Here is a 23907-nt window from a genome sequence, read left to right as displayed (position 1 = left end):
CTAAGGCAAATTCGGCAGCCCAGAAGATCTTCGCCCAGCCTAGTAGACAAATCGTTGACTGATAAGCATTCATTGCCCTAGAGTGCAGCTCCAGATTTGCTGATCACGGATGCTAATCAATGAAGAAAATTGCAAATCACATACAATAGAAGTTCGCTAACCTTGCAGAGGTAATTCGCTAAGCGTGTATGTGTTATGTTGATGCTTGCATTGCCTTGACTATATATGAGCTTTTACATCTTATTTGACTTAGGTCGACCTTTACAGTAAATTTATAAGGCATCTAAAGTTGGTGCCCAAAAGAGGGTCTGACGCATAATAATTACAAGTTACATATTATAGGGTCAGCCCTATCACATCAAGTTACATTATATCACCCATCTAGGGCCCAGCATGAATCACAAGTTACAATGCCCATTTAGGGCCAGACCCAATTGCAAGTTACACAAGTTGAGCGCCCAAATAGGGCCTGCCCTTTAACATTCACAAGCTCCATAATATAATCACATAAGTAGGCCCATCAAACATTTACCAAGCTAGGTCGGCCCAATCAAGGGATACAACCTAGCTATATTTCAGCAAGAACAATCGTTAATCAAGAACATTCACAACGAAAATCATTTGCGTACTCTACAATAAATTTGATAGTTTCAAAGAAGGAAGTTATGAAGGGAAAAGAATCCCCATTTTGGAAAGGCAAAAAGAAGTGGGCAATATCCGCAAATATCAATTCCAACCAGCACGGTTATTTCATAGTGAGTTAGTCTGAGTCAGTGGAACAGCAATAGGTTGGGAAGCCAATGTCATAAAACCATTAAGGTCGTTGAAAATTGTTAATGTCAGTTGACTAGTTACTAATATGTAACCAATTGGTTAAAGATTCGGTGGTCAATTGAATCTTAATGCTATATATATCTAGTGAGCCAATTGGGCTCGAGTGTATGTTATTATCCTATAGTGGTCATTCATGACTGTTATTGTTAGTAGACATTGAACAGTTGGTTGGATAGATGATTAGTAGCCACTAAGTCAATTGGGCTCGAGTAAAAGTTACTATCTTAAGAAGGTCATTGTAGACCATTAATGAAAATAGACTTGAAACAAATTTGTAACTAATGTTAAAGAACCAGTCAGTTGGTTGTATCCAAATGTTATGTATCAGGGAGTCAGTTGAGCTCCAGTATGTACAAGTCAAGCAAGGGTGTTGAATACTAACAACGTGTTAAACATGCTTGCAATGTTAAAACCTTGGCCAAGGTGGTGATACTTTATGCAAGTGACCGTCAATTCACATGAACCAAATACACCTACTAGTCAAATGGTCATACTAGTTAGGGGGCACCGATAGTGTGTGATTGACTAGCTACGTGTAGGTTCTAAACTCCAGGTTCAGATGCAAGATGGCAACTAGATCCAGTCCTTAGTCTACACCCTCATGAAGAGTCGAGTCACTTCCAGTTGGAAAGGGCATGGGAGACTACCAAGTCTATGGTTGGGGGGAAAAGCCCTCGATGGTGTTCTTCTTCCAAACTATGTCGAGGCTTGTTACATAATGTTCCAGTTGGAAAGCTAAATGATTTACAATCTTTGAACTTTTATCTTTTCCTTCGAAAATGAAAGTTATCATATTAATTTCTTTTTCATATTGAGTAGCATAATGATATATGTTTTAAGTTATTGTTCAATAAAAGATTAACTTCCTTTCAAATGAGTCAATTAGATTCTTATTATGCTAAAGAACAGTTAATTAGTTAGTTTTCAATTTCAGCTTAAGTGATTATGTTTTATTTTGAAATGCCCAGGTTTTATCTTAATATAGATAGTAATCTATTTTCTTAAGTATAGAATTAGTGGCATGTTACAAAAGCATTTATGTACTACTATTGTACTCGTTGCAGAATTTTGGAACTTCCATGTATATGACGAGCCTAAATGGAATGTAGTTCCTCAACAATTGTAGGGAATGCATTTAAGTAGTGAATTTCACCCATTAACAAAGCACTATGCTTGTAGAATATATAAAAAATTTAAATATAGCCAAAAAAATCTTTCATTTCGATATAACATATTTCTAGAGTTCATTTTTTAGCACAGCTTGATTTTTATCTTTCTGATAGGAACCATTCTACTTCCATTTGCCCAATGTCTATATACTGTTATAAACATACTTTTGCTTCCCTTTTGATTATACAAGTGTCACTACTTTATCTGTTTGTCATTAAAACTTGATTTCCAATATCAAATTGAAGCTCCAAATTATCACACTTACTTAGCATCTGAAAAGGAAATTTGTCCCAACCTAACCTTGAAAATCTAAACAACCACCTTGGTATTATTGTCGACAATTGAAATGCTAAAATCTTTTGAATAGTTAGGATCACAAGAATTTCAAGAAAACAAACCTCTTTAGGTGGATATCAAGACAATAGAATTTCATTTAAGTTTAGTTTGGCTTTCTCTATTTACTTTTGGCAAGTACTCTTATAAGGTTCAGATATGTTAAAAAAATCAGATAGAAGCCTTACTTAGTATTTATTATACTATCTACTATTTCCCACAAAATTTTGTCTATGGAGAATGTGTCTCTATTTTAATGTCCTTAACATCTATTAGAAATATACATCTATTCAAGGTCACCTATCTGTGATTTGCCTCAACAAAAATCTAGCAAATCTTTAATAGTGAACCACGTCACAACGACTAGCGTTCAGTGAAAAAATCAATGAAAAAATCTGAATAAATAGTGATTTTGCATGGTTAGGGTATCATGACAGGTTGGTGGACAATAAATGCATTTCTCAAGCAATTATTTTGTGCGATTTAAACCTTTAAAAATCATTGAAAATTGTTGAAAATCATGGCTGATTAAATTGTGATTTTGGGGAAAAAAATCATTTTGGCTAGGGATTTTTTTTTAATCATGAAAATCAGGATTTTTTTAGGATTTATGCTTCTATGTTTTAATGTATCAAGCTTGTGGAGCCTATTTAAGTCCATACAAGGACATGACCATCCTATATGCTAGATGTTCATTCTCGACAATAAAAACCAATTATAACACAACCTCCTCATCCAAATCTAGTCTAATAAGTCATTCTTGAGATCTATCTAATACACTTTCCATTCAAATTTGGTTGTAATTGATAGTAATAACCAAAAAGCAATCATTTTAATAGTAGAGGCAAAGTCTCCTCATAGTCAATTCCTTCTTGATATGCAAGGCCTTTCCAAACATGACAAGAGTTTTATTTATCTAAACTACCATGTGCATTGCATTCCACTTATACACCCATTTCCCAATGGGCAACTTACCTAAAGTCAAATTTGCCAACACCCAAGTATTATTCTTTATCAAGGCATCACACTCAAGATTTATGGTTGCTTGTTAGTTGCCACTATGTGTTACCTTCTACTTTTACTATAAGCGATTGGATGATGACTAACTTGAAAAGGACAATGAGAGACCAAAAATTAACATTCTCCTCAAAACCAACAAGTTGCTTTCTTAACCTTCTAGGCCATGAATTTGGCTGGGGAACATCATCTTTCAACATAAGTTGCAAAGTGATGTAGTATCATTAAGTTATCCTTTATTATTAAGGTTGAGGTATCAAAGGAACACATGTCAAACCATCACCTTGTACAAATCACCGAGACTAGTGTGGGCCCAAGGATGAAGCCACATTTTCTCGTTGTTAACTCCCCAAAACTCAATGATCCTATTGTCACTAAATCAAAATCCAACAAAGATACACCAATGAAATTAGTATCAAGCATCGTATTGCATACTGTATCAATACCTATGTCACCAGATATACCTATTTAGCAATCAGATCTGAGTTTGATTCAAATTGGAACCATAAACTTGTCCGATTCTTTTCTAGATTCTGACAAGGAGCAAGCAAACACCTATGGGTTCATCTCAGATGAACCCAAGTGAAACCTACGAGAATCTACAAGATCCAGACCAAATCCACAATGAACCCATCTAATTTTGGACAATTGATTTTTGCACCTTGGACTTTGTCTATTAGACCTTAATTCAAATCCGTAAGCCTAAAAGTGTTAAATAAAGCATTTCAAACAGTAAAAGAAACTCATTTTTGCTCATTTTGATTGCAAAAGACAAATGTCGTTCCTTTTTATTGAACTTTGATTCTTGTTTGTCATTCAACAAAGAGAACTAAAGATTGATCATTGAAGGTTTCAAAGCGGCTGCATAGTTATTCTTACATGTGGCAAGTGTTTATTAGCTGCCAAGAAGATCGTTGAAGATTTTGAAAAGAGGTAATTTTTTAATTTTATTTTTTTGGCATTTTTGTTTTACAAACAAACTCTCTTGTTTTGCTTTCAACTTCTTGTTTTCCTTTCATTTATATAACGTATTATTATGATTGAACTATTACATTAGGTTGTATGTGTGTGTGTGCTTTGAATGTGTTGTTTATAAAATTTGTTGTCATTGGAATTACAATAGCAGCTAGTTCTAGTTCCATAGACCGACCTAAATTCAAAAGAAATCTAAGATCTCCTCTTTGGAAGTATCTTGATATGATACGATTAGCTCAAAGTGGTGGGAGTTATATTTGAATTTGTAAGGGGTGTGATGTCAAGTATTCAAGTTTATATTGTCAAGTGACCAATTGTGTGGAATTCCTAGACTATGTAACAAAGCTTACCTTGGAAAAAATAGTACACTTGTACCACCGAAGCAAGTGATAGCATATATTAATGAGCAAGTACAAGTAGATGAAGTAGCAAGCCATAGAGCAAATCATCCTTCAACAAAGAGAAGATAAAAAGGAATTAAACCTCCTATGCCCCCCATCTAATCCCAAAGTTGTAGTAGAGATTCACCCATTTTTTCCATCCTAAAGTGGAACCAACTACAAATAAGAGACAAAAGAGAGCTTTGGGAATGATATATCAAAATGAGACTCGAGATATTGTCAATCAACACATACCAAGATGTATTTATGCAAATAGATTGGCTTTCAATATTGTTCACACACCATATAGGCAAGAAATGGTGAGAAAAATTAATGATGCTCCAAAAGGGTACAAAGGCTCAAGTTATGAGAAAGTACAAGGCACCTTATTGGACAAGGAGGTCAAACTTTAGAAGATTCATTGAAATCCATAAGGAATTCATGGACCAAGAAAAGAGTGTCCATACCAATGGGTAGAAAGATGCTTAAAATTGGCCCTTGGTCAATGTTATAATAGTGTCTCCTAAAGAGGCAATGTTTTTTAAGAGTCATGGATTGTGAGTGAGAGGTGTAGGATGGCCAATATATTGGTAACATCATCACCATAAATAACCATTGAAGAAGTGGGACATCATAATGTTGTTCAAATCATAACAAACAATGTAAAAAATTGTAGAGATGTTGAGTTGTTGGTTAAGAAGTGCTATTCACATATTTTTTAGACACCCTGTGTGGCCTGCACTCTCAATCTTATGATACAAAAGATTGGGAACAAAAGTAATTGGATCAAAGAGTTGTATACAGACATTGAAGCAATCCGAATATTCATCACCAACCACCACATGTCACAAGGCATATTTAGATCATATTCAGAATTGGAACTATTGAAGGTAAGTGACGCAATAGAAAATTTTATGTTTTAGTTTCACTTTGTTTATTGGAAATTTATTGTTCAGAGATTAGTTACTTAAGTCTTAATTCGATTGTGTATTCTAGTTCTTAAAAGTTTGTTTTTAATTATTTAATTTTTTCTTTTTGAATAAGTTGTTGACACCCTTTTCGCCCCTACCACAATTGTTTTGAACCAGCTTGTGAAGACTCAAAAGGCAATTTCTAGCATGTCCATTACCCAAACTTGGTCCATGTGGAGGAAAGGCAACAAATATTATGCAAACGATCATAGATGACTTTTAGTGGGATCATGAGGAGTACCTCCTTAGTTTCACTAAGCTCGTTTTAAATATGATTAGTTATATTAAAATGGACAAAACTTATTTAAGGGAGATATGTGATAGCTTCGATTCAATGATTGAGAAGGTGAAGCCCATCATAAATGAGAAAGAGCAAAATCCTAAAGAAACTTTCTTCAAACAAGTGCATAAAATTATTGAAGATAGATGGAACACAATGACTACCCTACTACATCTTCCTGCCTTTGCATTGAGTGCAAAATACTATAGCTTTCATTTTCTTTTTGTACCAACAAAGATTCTCCCATATAGAGATTATGAAGTCACTGAAGGGTACATGGCAACATTTTGTAGGCTTTTCTCTAATCCTAATTTGCAATGTATAGTCACGAGGGAGTTCATTGATTTTGTAAACTCTAAGGGTCAAAGTATTAAGACTCTTCATGATAAGTTCAAGAAGAATGCTCACAATTGGTGGTACTTCCATGGCCGAGGATTCCAACCTTTCACAATTAATATTTTATTGCAGGTTTAATAAGTTTTCATTTTTAACCTTTGAGGTTGCATTTATATTTTTTTTAAATTATTTTTATAATGTCTAGCTCTATCTCTCCACTTTTGTCTTTATAGGTTGCTAGTTCATTTGCGTCCGAAAGGAATTGGAGCACATACTCTTTCATCCATTTAGTAAAGTGCAAAATATTGCACTCAAAAAAGGCAAAAAATGTATGTGCATTCCATCTTTGCCTCTTTTCACAAAAACAAAATGGCTACAAGGAAGGGGACACGAAGTTTTGGCATATGGAATCAAAGCATATTGACTTGGATGCTTCCACTTGTTGTTTGTAATTAGGGCTGGCGGATTCCAACATTGGAATCTGCCTCCTTCATATAGGGCCAGGCCCAATACTCCTCGGCTCCCACCTAAAAAGGCTCCCACACTACACTTAAACATATCACGCCTCCTTGATAGGGCCGACCCTATTCAATTCAACTAAAAGGAATTAATAATTAATATAATTAATAATGTTAATACATGAAGGCCGACATGTTAAAAGGAAAGAAGTCTCCTATAAATGTGACTCTTGCTTCTCATTATGATCATTCCAACTAAGGCAGATGAAAAGCGAACTTTATATTAAAGGCATCTGGCAAACAGCGAACTCCATTAGTTAGCAGCAGATCCTCAATAGGAGACAGCGAACTGCATCAAACATCTGCAGATCCCTAGTTAAAGGCAGTGAACTTCAGATCATCAATAGAAGATAGCGAACTCTATTAGACACCTGCAGATCCCAAATTAAGGGCAGCAAACTTCATAAGAAGTTGGAGACCATACAGCGAACTTCATAAGAGGCTGGAGATCATATGTAATGTTCAATTGAATTCAAAATCATAATCAGATCTGAGGATCCTTTGGCTGGGTTTTTCCTCCTAGGAGGTTTTCCCAGGGTAACTGTGTTTTGTCTTTTGCATTTCATTTCCTTTATTATGCTTAAGTCTAGAAAACAATAAGTTAATTAACCTTATTCTAATTTTCTGAGTTGTTATTCAATCTGAAAGTACTAAAAATAACATGGTATCAGAGCTAATTGGTTAGATCAATCTTCAAATTTAAAATTCAGTACACCTTTATTTCTAGATTGTTGTAGCTTTTGCAGATCAGGTCAATGGGGTTAAAAGTTGAAGATAGGCTTGATGGGAATCTAAATTTTACTGCATGGAAAGTTCGAATCAAGTTGGCTCTTGAGGAAGAAGATCTTCTCCAATTCATTGAAGCGAAAGAGCTAACTGAGCCTTCAGATGCAGCTGAGTTGAAACAATTCAAAAAGGATGCTATCAAGGCCAGGAAGATTCTCATTGATTCAGTCAAAGACCACCTCGTCACCTCTATTGCCTCATTCACCACTGCAAGGGAAATGTTCAGCCATCTACAAGGTACATATGAAGTTAACAATCTTAGTAGGGCAATTACGTTAAGACAACAACTACTTAATATCAAAATGGCTAAAGAAGATTCTGTTATTTCCTATTTCATAAAGATTTCAGAACTAAAGCATCAGCTAGGTTTAATTGGCCATAACATGGAAGATAAAGACCTTGTCATGATTGCCCTTAATGGTCTACCTCTCTCTTGGGGGTCATTTATCCAAACCGTAAGTGGTCGGTCGGAGTTACCTACTCTTGATCGCCTTAAGAATGATTGCTTCCAAGAAGAGTCTCGCCTCTTCACAAGGAGTCAATCCAAGAGCCCCCATGTAGATGAACATCACATGCTTGCAGCTCAATGCAAGAAAAGGGGAAATTGGAAGCAACCTTATCCTAGAAGAAATAGGGATTCCAGATCCTTTAGTTCCCAACACCCTTGGAAGAAACCAAGAGATACCTCGCGTGTGCGATGTTTTAGATGTGACAAATTCCGTCATTATGCTAAGGAATGTCAGTTTAACCCTAACCAAAGTGAAGCAAACCTAAATGAAGTCTCAGAACAAAATGATGACTTCTTATTCATCTTTGCTCTATCTAGCAGTGTTCCCTCAGATAGCAATACATGGTTGATTGACAGTGGTGCCTCCAGACACATCTCAGGTTACTGCGATCATCTTTTAGGCCTAGTAGAAAAGGATACCAGCCTTCACGTAGTAATTGGTGATGACGCTCGTTATTCGGTAAGAGGTTCCGGCTCTACTTCTCTAAAATTAGATTCTGGTATTTCCTTGCATCTTAGTGATATATTGTTTGTTCCTGGAATTAAAAGAAACCTAATTTCCATTTCTGCTCTAGAAGATAAAGGTTATCAAATTGCATTTTCTGAAAGAAAAGTTCTTGCTTGGTCTAAGAAAGATAGTTTTGAATCTGCTCGTATAATTGGTCGTAGATATGATAGTCTTTATAAGCTCTCTACTAACCCTATTCAAGCCCTCATTAATGAGGCCCCGGAATCATGTGAGTTATGGCATAGAAGACTTGGACATCTACATTATCAAGCTCTTCCATCCCTTGAAAGGCTAGTCAAAGGTATGCCTAAACTCAGTCAAATTCATGATAACACTTGTAAAGGTTGTGCTATTGGTAAGAATGTTAAAAGTCCTTTTCATAAAAGTGAAAATAGAGCTAAAGACAAACTAGAACTTGTTCACTCTGATTTATGTGGTCCTATGTCTATAGCATCTCCTAGTGGATTCCTTTATTATGTAATCTTCATAGATGATTTCTCTAGGAAAACTTGGATCTACTTCTTGAAATCTAAAGAATCTAATGAAGTCTTAAGTAAATTTAAGGAGTTTAAAGCATTAACTGAAAACCTCTCTGGTAAAAGAATCAAATGTTTAAGATCTGACAATGGAGGTGAATACACCTCCGGTAGCTTTCATGATTTTTGTGTTGAGTCGGGAATTAAGAGGGAGTTTTGTGTTCCATACAATCCTCAACAAAATGGTGTTGTTGAAAGAAAGAATAGGACCATTGTAGAGGCTGCAAAGGCTATGATTCACGATCAAGACTTGCAAACCTTCCTATGGGCTGAGGCTTCTAGAACAGCAGTATATATCCAGAACAGATGTCCTCATCGTGCTCTAAAGAACATGACCCCGGAAGAAGCCTTCACGGGACTCAAACCAGACATTAGTCACCTCAGGATCTTTGGAAGTCCCGTCTATGTTCATGTGCCCAAAGAAAAGCGATCAAAGTTGGAACCCTCCGGAAAGAAAGGCATGCTAGTCGGATACAGTGAATCCTCCAAAGCATTCAGGATTTACATCCCAAGTCAAAGGTATGTTGAGGTAAGTAGAGATGTTAAATTTGAAGAAGACATTGCGTTTAAGAAATCGAAGGGTTCTTGTGTTATTGATGAATCTGATGATAATCAAAATATGAACGTTGATACTAACCCTGAGATTCAGAGTGAGCAAGTTGAACCTCCACCACAAGATGATCATGATGATCCTCCAGAACCCATGAATCCCACTGATATTCCTAGTGACATTGTCGTTACCAAGAAGAAACCACTTTGGGTAAGAAACACCATTCAAGAAGCTGAAAGATTTGCTGCTCCAAGTGGCACCTTCCGTGAAACTAAGAGACCTCGGGTATTTTCCAACTATGTTTCTTTAATGTGTAATCTCATTGAAACTGAACCTTGCAATGTTGAAGAAGCCTTAAGTCATCATGCCTGGAAGCTTGCTATGGATGAAGAATATCAGTCAATCATCAAGAATGATGTGTGGGACCTTGTACCCAGACCCAAAGGTAAGTCTGTTGTTTCCTCTAAATGGTTATTTAAAATTAAACATAATGCTGATGGTAGTATTGAAAAATATAAGGCTAGATTTGTAGCGTGTGGTTTTTCCCAAAAGGAAGGCATAGACTATGAAGAAACATTCGCTCTTGTTGCTAGATATACTTCCATTAGAACAATAATTGCTATTGCTGCTTCTAAGGGTTGGAAACTACATCAGATGGATGTTAAGACTGCCTTTCTCAATGGTGTCATTGAGGAAGAAGTCTATATTGAGCAACCTGAGGGATATGAGATTCAGGATAGATTAACCCATGTGTGCAGGTTAAAGAAAGCTCTATATGGTCTTAAACAAGCTCCTCGTGCTTGGTATGAAAGAATTGATAAATATTTGCTTAGTCTAGGTTTTTGTAAAAATGATGCTGACCCTAACATTTACTTTAAAGTAGCCAATGATGAAATGCTAATTCTAGTTCTTTATGTGGATGACTTATTTTTGACTGGTAAAGATGAACTTATTATTAGATGCAAGAAAGAATTAGCTTCAGAATTTGAAATGAAAGATTTAGGTCTAATGCATTACTTCCTAGGTCTAGAAGTATGGCAAAGATCTAACGAAATCTTTCTAAGTCAAGGGAAGTATACTATTGACATTTTGAAAAGATTTAGAATGATGGATTGTAAACCAATGTCTACTCCTATGGAATCTAACTTAAAGAAGTTAAGTGTTTCTGCAGCTAACTCTGAATTTGCAGATCCATCCGAGTACCGACAGTTGATTGGATCACTGATGTATCTAGTTAACACTAGACCAGACATATGTTTTGCTGTGAATGCCCTCAGTCAGTTCATGAGTTTGCCCAAGCATGTTCACCTTGTTGCAGCCAAGCATATTCTAAGATACTTGCGGGGCACAGTTGGCCTTGGGCTGAAGTATCCACGTAACACCCCAATAACCTTGGAAGGTTATTCTGATGCAAACTGGGCTGGAAGCGTCAAAGACAGGAAAAGCACCTCCGGTATTTGTTTCAGCTTGGGTTCTGCAGTAATCTCTTGGGCCTGCAGAAAACAATCCTCAGTGGCATTGAGTACTGCTGAAACTGAGTATATTGCAGCAAGTGTAGCATCCAGAGAAGCAGTGTGGCTTCGTAAGCTCCTTTCTGGACTGTTTGGTCAGCCATGGGACCCTACAGTTATTCACTGTGATAACCAGAGTTGTATTAAAATGTCTATCAATCCAGTGTTTCATAACAGGTCAAAACATGTGGAAACCCATTATCACTTCATTCGGGATATGGTGCAAAGGGGTGCCATTCAGCTGAAATACGTCAGCACTGATGAGCAGGTTGCAGATATCCTTACCAAGCCTCTATCCAAAGTGAAGTTTGTGTACTTCAGGGATAGACTCGGTATTGTAGAAAATGAAACTCCGATTGAGAGGGAGTCTCAAGTTCAGTGATACTTTGTATTGTATAAATCCACCCTCTGCGGGCAATGTAAGGTGGTAGTGTAAACTTCTCAGGGAGAAGTATAATTCTTAACCATCCTCTGCGGGCAATGTAAGATGGTGTTGTAAATGTTAGCCACCCTCTGCGGGCAATGTAAGGTGGTATTGTAAACTTCTCAGGGAGAAGTGTATTTATTAACCATCCTCTGCGGGCAATGTAAGATGGTATTGTAAAAGGGAAGTGTAATTGTTAAACCATCCTCTGCGGGCAATGTAAGATGGTATTGTAACCTTGACCATCCTCTGCGGGCAATGTAAGATGGTAGAAAAGGATCCTCTCCACCCTCTGTGAGTAATGCAAGGTGGATCCAGTCTATGCTTGTGTGCAAGCTGGAAGATTATGATTATGATTCTATTCCCTAATTAAGAGGGAGTGTTGTTTGTAATTAGGGCTGGCGGATTCCAACATTGGAATCCGCCTCCTTCATATAGGGCCAGGCCCAATACTCCTCGGCTCCCACCTAAAAAGGCTCCCACGCTACACTTAAACATATCACGCCTCCTTGATAGGGCCGACCCTATTCAATTCAACTAAAAGGAATTAATAATTAATATAATTAATAATGTTAATACATGAAGGCCGACATGTTAAAAGGAAAGAAGTCTCCTATAAATGTGACTCTTGCTTCTCATTATGATCATTCCAACTAAGGCAGATGAAAAGCGAACTTTATATTAAAGGCATCTGGCAAACAGCGAACTCCATTAGTTAGCAGCAGATCCTCAATAGGAGACAGCGAACTCCATCAGACATCTGCAGATCCCTAGTTAAAGGCAGTGAACTTCAGATCATCAATAGAAGACAGCGAACTCTATTAGACACCTGCAGATCCCAAATTAAGGGCAGCAAACTTCATAAGAAGCTGGAGACCATACAGCGAACTTCATAAGAGGCTGGAGATCATATGTAATGTTCAGTTGAATTCAAAATCATAATCAGATCTGAGGATCCTTTGGCTGGGTTTTTCCTCCTAGGAGGTTTTCCCAGGGTAACTGTGTTTTGTCTTTTGCATTTCATTTCCTTTATTATGCTTAAGTCTGGAAAACAATGAGTTAATTAACCTTATTCTAATTTTCTGAGTTGTTATTCAATCTGAAAGTACTAAAAATAACACCACTTCCCAACATATTGTACTTGGAGAGTGTAAAAGTGAACACACTTTTAGCGTGAGTGGCAATGGCACAACTCGTGATTCTTCTCATGTTTCTACATTGTCTAATGTCAATGAAGCTGATAATGATGTTGATTTAGAAAATCCATATGACAATAAAAAGCAATTGTTAACTTGATATACTTATTTTAAATATTAAACTTAGATTTCTAACAATGAATATTTTATAATATTTATCATTTATATTTTAAATTACATTTGAATTTATGATGGTCTTGTTGATTATATGATGCTGTGTGACATTCCTATTTTTAGCGCGCACACACACACATAACTTGGAGTTCTAACAATGAATATCTTATAATATTTATCATTGAAATTTTAAATGACATTTGAATTTATGATAGTTTTGTTGATTATATATAAAGCCCACCATCCCAAACTAGAATGGACATAGATGAATGCTTTATAAAGAAGAATTAGAAAAGAATGGTGTCTCTACTAATTATGACTTTGTTAAAAATAACATCAATAAGTTTGTAAGATTTTGACTACTCACTAAGACTAGCGAACAAGTATTTCATACTATTTGCATCTAAATTTGGCCCTTTGTTATCCAAAAACATAGCATAAACAAAAGAATCAATGACATGGACAGGTCTTGCCTGAAGTTTTTTGTCTAGACCATTTTTCGTAGGGAGTGATTTGATGTAAAGCCTCGCATTGAATTTTATTCAATAGTTAATACTTTCATTAGAACAACCTCACCCAAACATCGAAATGGTATGCCCTTGCTTTACAACATGAAAAAAATCACTTCCATAATTGTATGGTTCCTCCACAACCCCATATTGTTGGGGGTTGTGAGAAACCCATGAATGCCTATATAAACTTTCTTTGTCACAATATTCTTTGAGCTGAAGTAAACTCTTCCCCACTATCTAACCTAAGAGTTGTAAGGTGCCTTCTAGTCTGATTTCTGACCAATGCTTGGACTTAACAAAGTTACTAAAGCATTCAAAATTTGTAATGTCCCAGTCCAGTTCTGTCCTAAAATCTCAGAATTGTTCTCTTGGAATTTTGTCAAACATATGACACACAAACCCTTTGTACTCTGAACTGCGACTGATGTACTGATGTTTGTGTGATTGTAAGATGTATTTTGAGTCTTTTCAATGCAAATGCATAAACCAACATACAATAAACATATACTTCTTTGCCAACAATAATAATGATAACCTAACTTCAAATGAACTTTATTTATGTCATATTCCCGTGTAGACAGCAGGCAACAATTAGAGACATTAAACAATACATGTACATAAATATATATATTTTCAATACATAAATTATTTTTACCGCTTAAAATACGTTTTATTTTAACTAGTGAGAGTAATGAAAGGATGCGTCCATTCCCAAGCCACCTCCGGAATAGACGCCATGTTTCAAGGGGAATCGCGTGGTTTCAAAGAGGTATAAACCCATACCCCAAGGAAACATGGAAGAGGAGGTGACAAGGAGAGAAAGGCAAGGAGAAGCATCCAGCAGGTAACTTCGTTAATCAGTAATAATATTTATTTCAGTTTTTCATAATTTATGATGCCTAAAAAACCATGAGGACTGCCTAGGGAACGCATCAGTCAGCAGACGATGTGAAAGGGTTAGTCGTTGGTTCTTCCCAGCGATGAAGGACCAGCGCCTAGTAAGCATCCCTCCCCATCGCCAACAGGCTGGTATGTCCCCAGGCCAATCCGCTTAAATGTCGAAATGATGAAGTATGTCTTTGTGCAAGTTGTATTAAATCTGCTTTCATTCCTCATATAACAGTAATGAATATAATTTAACTAGTGGCCTAGATTAATTGCTAAATCGGTTCCATGCCTAAAAAATGTCTTGCCAAATGAACTAAGCACATTTTTAATGTACAAAAGGGTAAAATGAACTTAATCTTCACGCCAAATAGGTAACCTGCAATATCAGGTTTAGTATGTTGCATTAATATACATTTTAGTGATAGATAGAAGAATAAAAATAATTCATTCATTCTCAAACACAACTAATAAGTAAAGAAAAGGAATGCTAATTAATGATAGTCATGTTTCTGCAACTAGGCACAAATATAATGAATTAATCCCTACAAATTTATATATAATGGATAAATGTTAACCAAGTAATATAGTCATGAATCTATGTTTTCTGTATGCATTTGTTATCATCCTGATATCCTCTGTTTGTTAGTACATTCAAGATAATGAGTGCAAGCCAGGGGTATGCTGGGCCCATCCTCAGGTGGCCCTATTAGCCCTAGGAGACGGGATGGGTCTGGATGGGTAGCCCAGCCAACCTAGAAAATCCTCAAAAATCTAGTATGGGTCGTGTATGTATTTTGTGCTGCAATAATTATGCCACTGATCTAATATTACTGCTGACATATAAAATAAAATATCTAAATGTTGCAGGAAACCGTAATTTCCTTTTGTGGCCCTAAATCCAACCTTCGGTGGATAGATCAAGCCCTAATTATCAGGAAGGCGAGGCAGGTTCAGCAAAGGTTCATTACAATTTACTATTGATATTCATATGAGTCTGATTACAAGATAGTTCAGGTCTAATATGAAAATCAGACTGCTATAGGCAATGGTAAACCTTATCAACTTAATGATTTGAACATACAACATATAAAAGACATACCCATTTATGACTTTCATGGCTGCTTCCCTGGGACTGATTGTCTGATATGAGAAATGGATGCAACAGCACAATATCCTCTTTAACAATAGTTTACAGATTTAGTTGCAGGTCTGAAATGACAAGATTTGTTGATTCTAAGAGCAACCCAGTTCAAGAAATTGTGTTACATATCAGAATAAAGCATACCCAAATAAAGTCCTTTGAAACTTGATGAAGGAAAGCTCTAAACAACTGTCTTGTAAGTCTAATTCACTAACCTAACAGCCACATAGGATACTCAGAAAACACCAAATTGGCTACCACTTAGGTCACTCAGAAAATTACTTGCAGCTCTTTCAAAACTACCCTTTTCAACTCAAAAAAACCTCTTAACAGGGTAGTCTGATCTTGGCACTAAAATTGTTTGAGCATAAAAATAAGTCATAAAAATGGGTCATAAAAAAACTGCTTTCCCCTGCAAATTTTTAATTATGAGAAAAAGATGATTTGAAATCTTTTCCTATTTTAGTAGAGCAGCTATTGCTTAGTAATTAAAAATAAACTTTTGTAAAAAATGGGCATTGGATGCTACTACATATTGAAAAAATGACATGTGACTCCACAAATTTCTTTCCCTCCCTTTTCAATTACCTTCAATTTATACGTACAAAAATTATTATCAATACTTTCATTCATACATGTAAATAAACTAGACAATAAATTGTGACGCAATGTAGCACACAAATACGAAATTTTATGAAGACAATAAATTTTTCAGTTAAATTCTAATTACAGTTCTTGTTTGAAATATTGATCCCTATGTGCGAATGAATTTATATCTTATATTCACTGCATTTGCTTACATTCGCATTCACTATAAAGCACTAATTATCTATCCAGTTTGTTCATTGAATAGAAAAGAACTGTTGCTCTGAATGAATTTATATCTTATATTCACTGCATTTGCTTACATTCGCATTCACTATAAAGCACTAATTATCTATCCAGTTTGTTCATTGAATAGAAAAGAACTGTTGCTCCAAGCATCAAGTACCTCAATGAAGTTTTTCTAGTTTTAATTAATACTGTACATTTCAAAAAATAGGATTTAAGATGAATGTTTAAAAATGAATAGCAAAATTAAATATTCATGAAACCACGAGTTCCATAAATCACTCCTTAAAAAATATAACAGTGACTGCTAGCCAAAATAAACTAAACGGCAACATAAAGACCTACTCTAAAAATACAGTTTTTTATGCTTATCAAAACTATCAATATTTAAGATCACAAGCATTTTATTTGGTGAAATCAACTCTTGTAATCTCTCTGAGCAGCTTGCAGGTCAACCAGGTCACTTAGTGCACAAGTCACATAGCGGAGGGCAGCGGAGGGCACAGGTCACACAGAGGGTAATCGAAGACACCACGCCCTTTTGAGTTTTTTAAGTCAGACAGCAGAGGGCAGAGGGTTATCTTGCCTACGGGTCAAGCAGAGGGCACAAGTCATGCAAAGGGCAGGCGAATACATGTCACGCAGAGGGCACTCGGGCAGAGGGCAGTGACAGGCAGGCAAAGTTTCACGACTTTTTAGGGGTTTGTCAACAGCTCCACAAGGCAGTGGAGGGAGAAGGTTGTGGGGCCAAGTCGAAGGCTCTCAACTTTGTTATATGTTTATGTGCTTCAATACAGAGGGGACTCCACTCAAGCACGAGGACCTAGGCAGATTAAAATTTGTGGGTCCAACACATTGCATACAAAGATTCAATTTGGGGGCCTCAAGGGAGAGCATTGCAGGTAAGTTTTGACATATCTCCTCTCCAATAGTGGATTTCATCAATATTTGGGTCAATATTTGAGTTTGCTTATATGCATTTTCTTCAAATCAAAACATTTCAAATTTGGGCAATCACAATACAAAACAAAACAAAACTAAACTGATAACAAAAACAAACTCTAGCAACTGTGTGGATAAACCCATAATCATCAAAATCAGACAATATGGTGGAAAACATCACAGAGCAGGAGGTGGATCTACTAATAGATTTCTTTGAATACAAAGGAGATAAACACACTGCCTCATTGGAAGAGTTAGAGGAAAGTTATGAGAAGAGGATTGGAAATGACCATGAGGGAGTGCATCAAATAGGCAATATGTTGTCGTACACTACAGGTATCTCAGCAAGGAGCATGGAATCTCATGCATGTGGGCAAGACAAAGTTCTAAATGCAAAAGGACTTACATTTGTTACTGCCAAGCAATATAAGAGGATTTTATAGCGAATGCAAGCTAAAATAGCCAGAAGGCTAAGGTGGCTAGGGCACACTAAATTTATCACTATCTTGCCAAGGATAGTCAACTTCAACCAAACAGCAATTATTCATAAGGTGCAGCAAGAGCAAGCAAATACAAGGATGGAAAGGTGAGTGGATCAAGAAGTTCAAGCTGTAAGAGCATGCCAGCAAGAGCATCAATTCAAGTGCATTAATGGAACAAAGCAACAAAAGGCAAAAATTGTAGAGGAGTTGGAAGATGACAGCAAGATGGACCAATACAGTCCTAATTCAACACCTCTAACTTGGTCTTCAAACCTATATGTTAGCGAATTGATGGGATTAAAGAGGAGACTTGAAGGCTTGGAAGCATTGGAACGGGTGAAGTATAATAAATGGCATGAGGTCATGGCCACCAATCATAAAGTAATGCAAGAAAACAAATCTCTTAAGGAAGAAATTGTCAAACCGCAAGCCAGTTTGAAAACAAGGCAACAAGAAATCATGGCCGTGAAGGAGGAGCTGAAGCAGATTAAGAATGGAAATTTTCCTACAACACCTAATGAAAGAAACACTCCACATCTACAAGAGATCCAATTAGCAATAGCAAACAAAGAGATAGAAGAAGCTAAACTAATAATAGAAGAAGAAAAATCGTGGGCACAAATAACAAAAGGGTCAATAGAGAATCAAAAGGAACTTATAGAGAAGCAAATCAAAATGCAAATAGGGGAAGAAAGACAACGAAAAGAAAGGGCAGCAAATATAATAATAAAAGGTATGAAGGATTACAAGGAAGGTAAGCATACCGATAGGTTAGTACAAGATTTTTTGGCAGAAAAGTTGGACTGGACAGGGCATACTCATCAAGCAAGCAGAATTGGTAGAGTGTCATCAGATGGCAGAAATAGAAAAGTAAGAGTAACATTGAAAAGTATTGAAGATAAGAACAAAATTTTGAGGAACAAAAAGTTTCTCAAAGGTACACGATCCTTCATACATGAAGATTTAACCCCTTTACAATTAGAAGAGAGGAGGAAAGAGTGGGAAAAAGTCGTAGCAGCAAGGAGTGCAGGTAATGAAGTATGGATGTATAGAGGGATTCAGCAACAAAACAACAGAGTAAATAGGAAGGCGGGGCCCCCTAGGCACACATCTCAATGGTAAGCTGGAATTGTAGAGGTTACCCTTGGAGGAGAGGGCCCGGTTTAGGGCCCATAGCGGAGGGGATGGACCTGATTGTCCTCCTTGAAACACACGAGCATGATGTAAGGTCCCAGATTTTGAGGTATATGTGAAGGTATCAGTATGGAATGAGCTAATTGAAAGTGGGAAAGGCCATGGAGGAGTAACAATCTTAGTAAGAGATTCTTGGGAAAGAATTATACATGTGGAAAAGGAAGATTTGAATAAGCAGTACATATGGATAAAACTACAGGATAAAAAGTCTACAATCTATCTTACAACATGCTACTTTGCTCCTTATGGCTCAAAATTCTATAAGAAGAGGAAATTAGACAAAGAGGACTCTTATGCAACCCTGAAAAAAGATATATTAGCATATAACCACAAAGGTGTAATCATCTTAATTGGAGACTTTAATGCTAGAACAGCCAATAACTAGTCTCTTTGTCTTAATATTGAGGAGGGAATAGGAGACAATCCTTTATGGTTAGAGGAAGAAGGGAGCCAAAAATGGGAGAGAATGTCTCAAGATGAACACATTATGAGGCAGGACTACTAGGAGTTAGTAGTTTGTATGATCTGATTATATGCAACAGTTTAAAGGCCTAGCCGAGTTCAGGGAACATTACATGTCATACTTACAATGGACAGAGTGTAATAGACTAGTATAAGCTCAAAAAAGCTTGTGACAAATGTAATAGATATAGAGGTGAAGGATTGTCCCATAGTAATGAAATTAGATCACAACCCAATATATGTAAAGATTAGCATGCAAAAAGCCAATCAACCCCAAAAGAAGATGCAACAAATAGAAAAGAAAGAGATCACTAAAGGGACTATCCTCTTGACACATGAAAACCAAGAAATCTTTCGAACAGTGCTCAAAAAACAGTTGCATGTTGAGGGAGTCAGTGTGCTGGTCAATTCAAACAAGAAAATGATAGGCAACGTCAAGTTGACCTCTATAATGCTCAAGGCTCTTAGCTCATGCAAAAGGACTAGACCTAAAAGGGGCAACAAGAATAGCTTCCCAGCAAACCCATGGTATGATGAAGAGTGTAACGCAGCAAAGAAAATGGTCAAAATACGAGGTAATAACAAGGAATATACAAAACTAGTGAGAATGAAGCAAACAAGGAGAAAAGAGTTGATTAAGCTTGGGAAGCACAACCCAAGAGGTTTTTGGAAAGAATTCCAACAAAGAGACACAAGCAAAGAAAATAATATCATGGATCTTCAATGGCTAGAATATGCAAAGCAGCTATATGAGAGAAATCAAGACAAATATACCCCCCCGACAATCAAATCAAGAATTAAACTCTTCGCTTCAGAAAATATTAAAGAAGGAATCAGAAAGCTTGCAGTGGGTAGAGCTTGAGACATAGATGGCATACAAGCAGAACATCTAAGATGGGGATTGAAAATTCCCACGCCTCACATCAAAAGAATATTCAATGGATTCATCCGAAATAGATTTCCAACAAATTCGTCAACTAGTGTTGTCATCCCCTTGTTCAAAAGTGTGACATAAATAACCCTTCAAATTACTGCACTATAATGATCAATCCTCTCTTCGGTAAACTTTTTGGAAGCATGATTGAAAGACGAATCAGTATTTGGGCTGAAAAGAAGGGCAAGAGAGCAAAGGGGCAAGCGGACTTCAGGGCAAAGTACTCTACCATTGATCATTGCATCACTCTTAGACATTTGATTGAGAAGGTGTGGGATAAACAGGGAGGGGAAGTCTTTTGCTGCTGTGTTGATTTCAAAAAAGCTTTTGACACATGCCCAAAAGCAAATTGTGGAGTAGAATGGAAGAGTTGGAAATTCCAATACAATATAGAGCTGTTGTTCATAGATTGTATGAACAAGTTTGGGCTAAGACACAAACCAAACAGGGACTATCATAATGCTTCAAAAGTGACATTGGGGTCGAGCAGGGCTGCCCATTATCTCCTACCCTATTTGGTTTATACATTGACAAGTTAGAGGAATGGATAGACAAGTTTGGTGGCCAGGGAGTTCATTTGACCAATTATGTTATACAGCTGCTTTTATATGCTAATGATCTTATTTTAATGGCAAAAATAGCAGAAGGTTTGAAAGACCACTTGAAGGCTCTAGAACATTTTTGTCATGAGGTGGGGATGCATGTGAACACTAGTAAAACCAAGGTCATGATCTTTACCTTGAAGAGAGAAGGTCCACAAAGAATTTGTTTTTGAGGGCAATCTCTTACAAATGGTCAATGAACATAAATACCTTGGCTTAGACTTCCACAATAAACTCAGTTGGGAAACATGTAGAGCAAAGAGGATCTAAGGGGGTTGGAAAGCCTTATACTCACTTCAAAATAGATGTAGAAGAGCTGAACTATGGGATTGGAAAACTAAGAAAACTCTTTTTGGGCTTTTTGTGGTTCCGGTGGTATTATACGGATGTGAAGTATGGGGCAGCAGCACTTCAACAAGAAAATGGAGACAAATAGAGAGATTACTAAAACATTTAATTATGGCTAGCCTCGAGATTAAGTCATCTATTCCATACGAGATTGTCCTAGCAAAGGCAAAGGCTTTCCCTATTGAGGCATCAGCTATGTTCCGGCTGCTAAGTTACTTAAGGAGGTTAGAAAACATGGAGATACATGGCGGCAGGAGAAAAGCTAGACAGAAGGAAGAGCACATGGATGAAACAAAACATTAAGTGTATGAATAAATGGGATATTAATCTAAAAGATTGCCCAAATAACAATGGAGAAATAAAGAAATATGTGCAAGAAAAATTCAAAGAAAGCATGTGGGTAGGTTAAATAGGGAGGAAAAAGGAATACTATATCAAACATTTCAATCCCACACATGACCATACACAAAAGAACTAAATAGGAATGGACATAAAGTGGAAGGCAAAAATGTCAATTACTCAAATAAGGACCAGCTCACATCAACTCAAATGCGAAATAGGGAGATGGATGATACCCAAAGAGGAATGGGAAGCTAGAAGATGTAAGTATTGCACTCAAGGGGTGGTGGAGACAGAGTGGCATTACATCATGTAGTGTCCAACTTACAATGACATTCAGATCAACTATGTTGACACACTAAACGTAAACACTTAAGTAATCTATTTGACGAAGAAAGATAACAAGAGTGGCAGATTTCCTAATCAAATCCAGGTTACAAAAGGAGAAAGAGGTCTAACAGTCACAGTGTTTCATCTGGGTTTGCTTGAGTTTTGCATGCTTTTTTTGCTAGCTATCCATGGGTCCCATAGGCTGTTTTGGCCTCATGGACATTATTAAAAAACATTCATTCATGCATTCAATCCTTCTATGGGCTGAACCCAAGTACATGATACCTGATACATGAGTCGTGAGGTAATCAATCTGCATCAGGATTGTTAAAAAATTTATTTTGCAGACTGTAGTACAAACTCGTACAGACCTATTTTATCCTCAACCTAACTTGCCCCAAGGGGTATTAAAAATACTATTAGGTGCCACTAGTCGTGTCTTTTAAGCATATAGCGTGGGTTTTTTGAAGATTGATCTACTTCAGTTATGTTTTTGTTGGGTACATTATCAATGTCGGTATAAATCATCCGTAAGTCACGATATCGAATAGTAATACGGGGACAAAACGTATGTAAAACCCATTTAGCCCAAGTACCCATTAGGCTGATTCAACGCTACAGGATTATTATATGACGCAAAAAACATAATGCAATGTCTATAGAGTTGCATTATATAATCTTGTTATCACATGAATGACAGTGAGAAAATAAACAGTAATCCTGACAGATTATTTTGATGACATAAAAGGAAACCTCCGGTTTACGTGGCTTGTTAAAAAAGTGGATTAGGGCCTGTGTCTCAACTAACAGATTACAAAGTGCTCTAGCTTGGATGAATTAAAGCTACTACGAGCTAATATATTCGAACCTGCAGCGTTCAAAATTTATATTAAAATAAACAATCAAATTTAACCCCCAAAAAAGATTTTCAACAGCCAGACAAAATCCTGTTTTCTTTCAATAACTACTACAAACCGAGAGGAGCTCTCCATTGACATATCGAACTCAAAGAAAAAAACTGCTTTCCCATGGTCTAAAAGTGAATCCAGCCTATGGATCCATCGATAAAATCTGGAGACAAAAAGGAATGTGTTTGAGCATTACTTACACCAAACAGAGAAAAAAAAACAGGCAATGTGCTAAAATTGTTTGCAACGCTCTTCCATTCCGGGTGGTAGTTTCTTCAAATGAACTACCAAGAGATATCTGTGTGAGATATTATAATTATAATTACATATATAACTAACAAGTCTCATGGTTATTACATGGATCATAAAAATAGGTACTCAAAAATGGGTCATACAATGATACCAAAATGAATCATAAAAACGGATAATAAAATAGGTCATAAAAATGTGTGATAAAAATAGGTATTTATTTTTATTTATAAAAATTGATCATAAAAATTGGTATTAAAAATGGATATCAAAAATGGGTAAAAAAATGGATCATCACAATGTGAAAAAGAAATGTAGAGTTATAAAATTGAATGTTGATTCCTCCACAGAAAAATCATTTGATGATGATTATGATGCTTTGTTTATTTCTGGTAACATTGTGAGTGATAAGAAGGAGATATTTCCACAACAAGTCAAATTGTGATATTGCTATCAAATTCAATTTTGTAGTTTTTGAGTCCAACTTATTGACTATCATGAGTAGTGGTTCACAAGAACCCATCTCTCATGAGAATGAATGGTACACTTAGCACTCGTTGCATCAGATGATGCTCACAAAGGTGAAGCATGGGGTCTTAGTACTACTCCAACTCAAGCGTGCTTAACCTTGGAGGAAACTCCATTGTTAAGTGCACTTGAGTTGGAGTAGTATCAGGATGGGTGACCTTCCGGGAAGGTCTAATGCTTCACCTCTGTGAGCATCACCTAGATGCAATGAGTGCTAAGTGTACCATTCATTCTCATGAGAGATGGGTTCTTATGAACCACTACTCATGA

General features: G+C 36.6%; 1 protein-coding gene across 1 annotated transcript in view; it reads right to left on the bottom strand.

Annotated features, from left to right (window-relative positions):
- Positions 1 to 23187, bottom strand: part of LOC131047136 (uncharacterized) — a 335367-nt gene extending 312180 nt beyond the window's left edge. The window contains exon 1 of the mRNA XM_057980989.2: positions 23061 to 23187. The gene's annotated coding sequence lies outside the window, so the exon portion shown is untranslated. The remainder of the gene's footprint in view (positions 1 to 23060) is intronic.
- Between the last annotated feature and the right edge of the window lie 720 nt (positions 23188 to 23907).

The sequence above is a fragment of the Cryptomeria japonica genome, chromosome 4, assembly GCF_030272615.1.
Source record: "Cryptomeria japonica chromosome 4, Sugi_1.0, whole genome shotgun sequence".
NCBI lineage: Eukaryota > Viridiplantae > Streptophyta > Pinopsida > Cupressales > Cupressaceae > Cryptomeria > Cryptomeria japonica.
The sequence above is the reverse complement of the archived record's forward strand: the minus strand, read 5'-3'. Positions and strand labels throughout refer to the sequence as shown.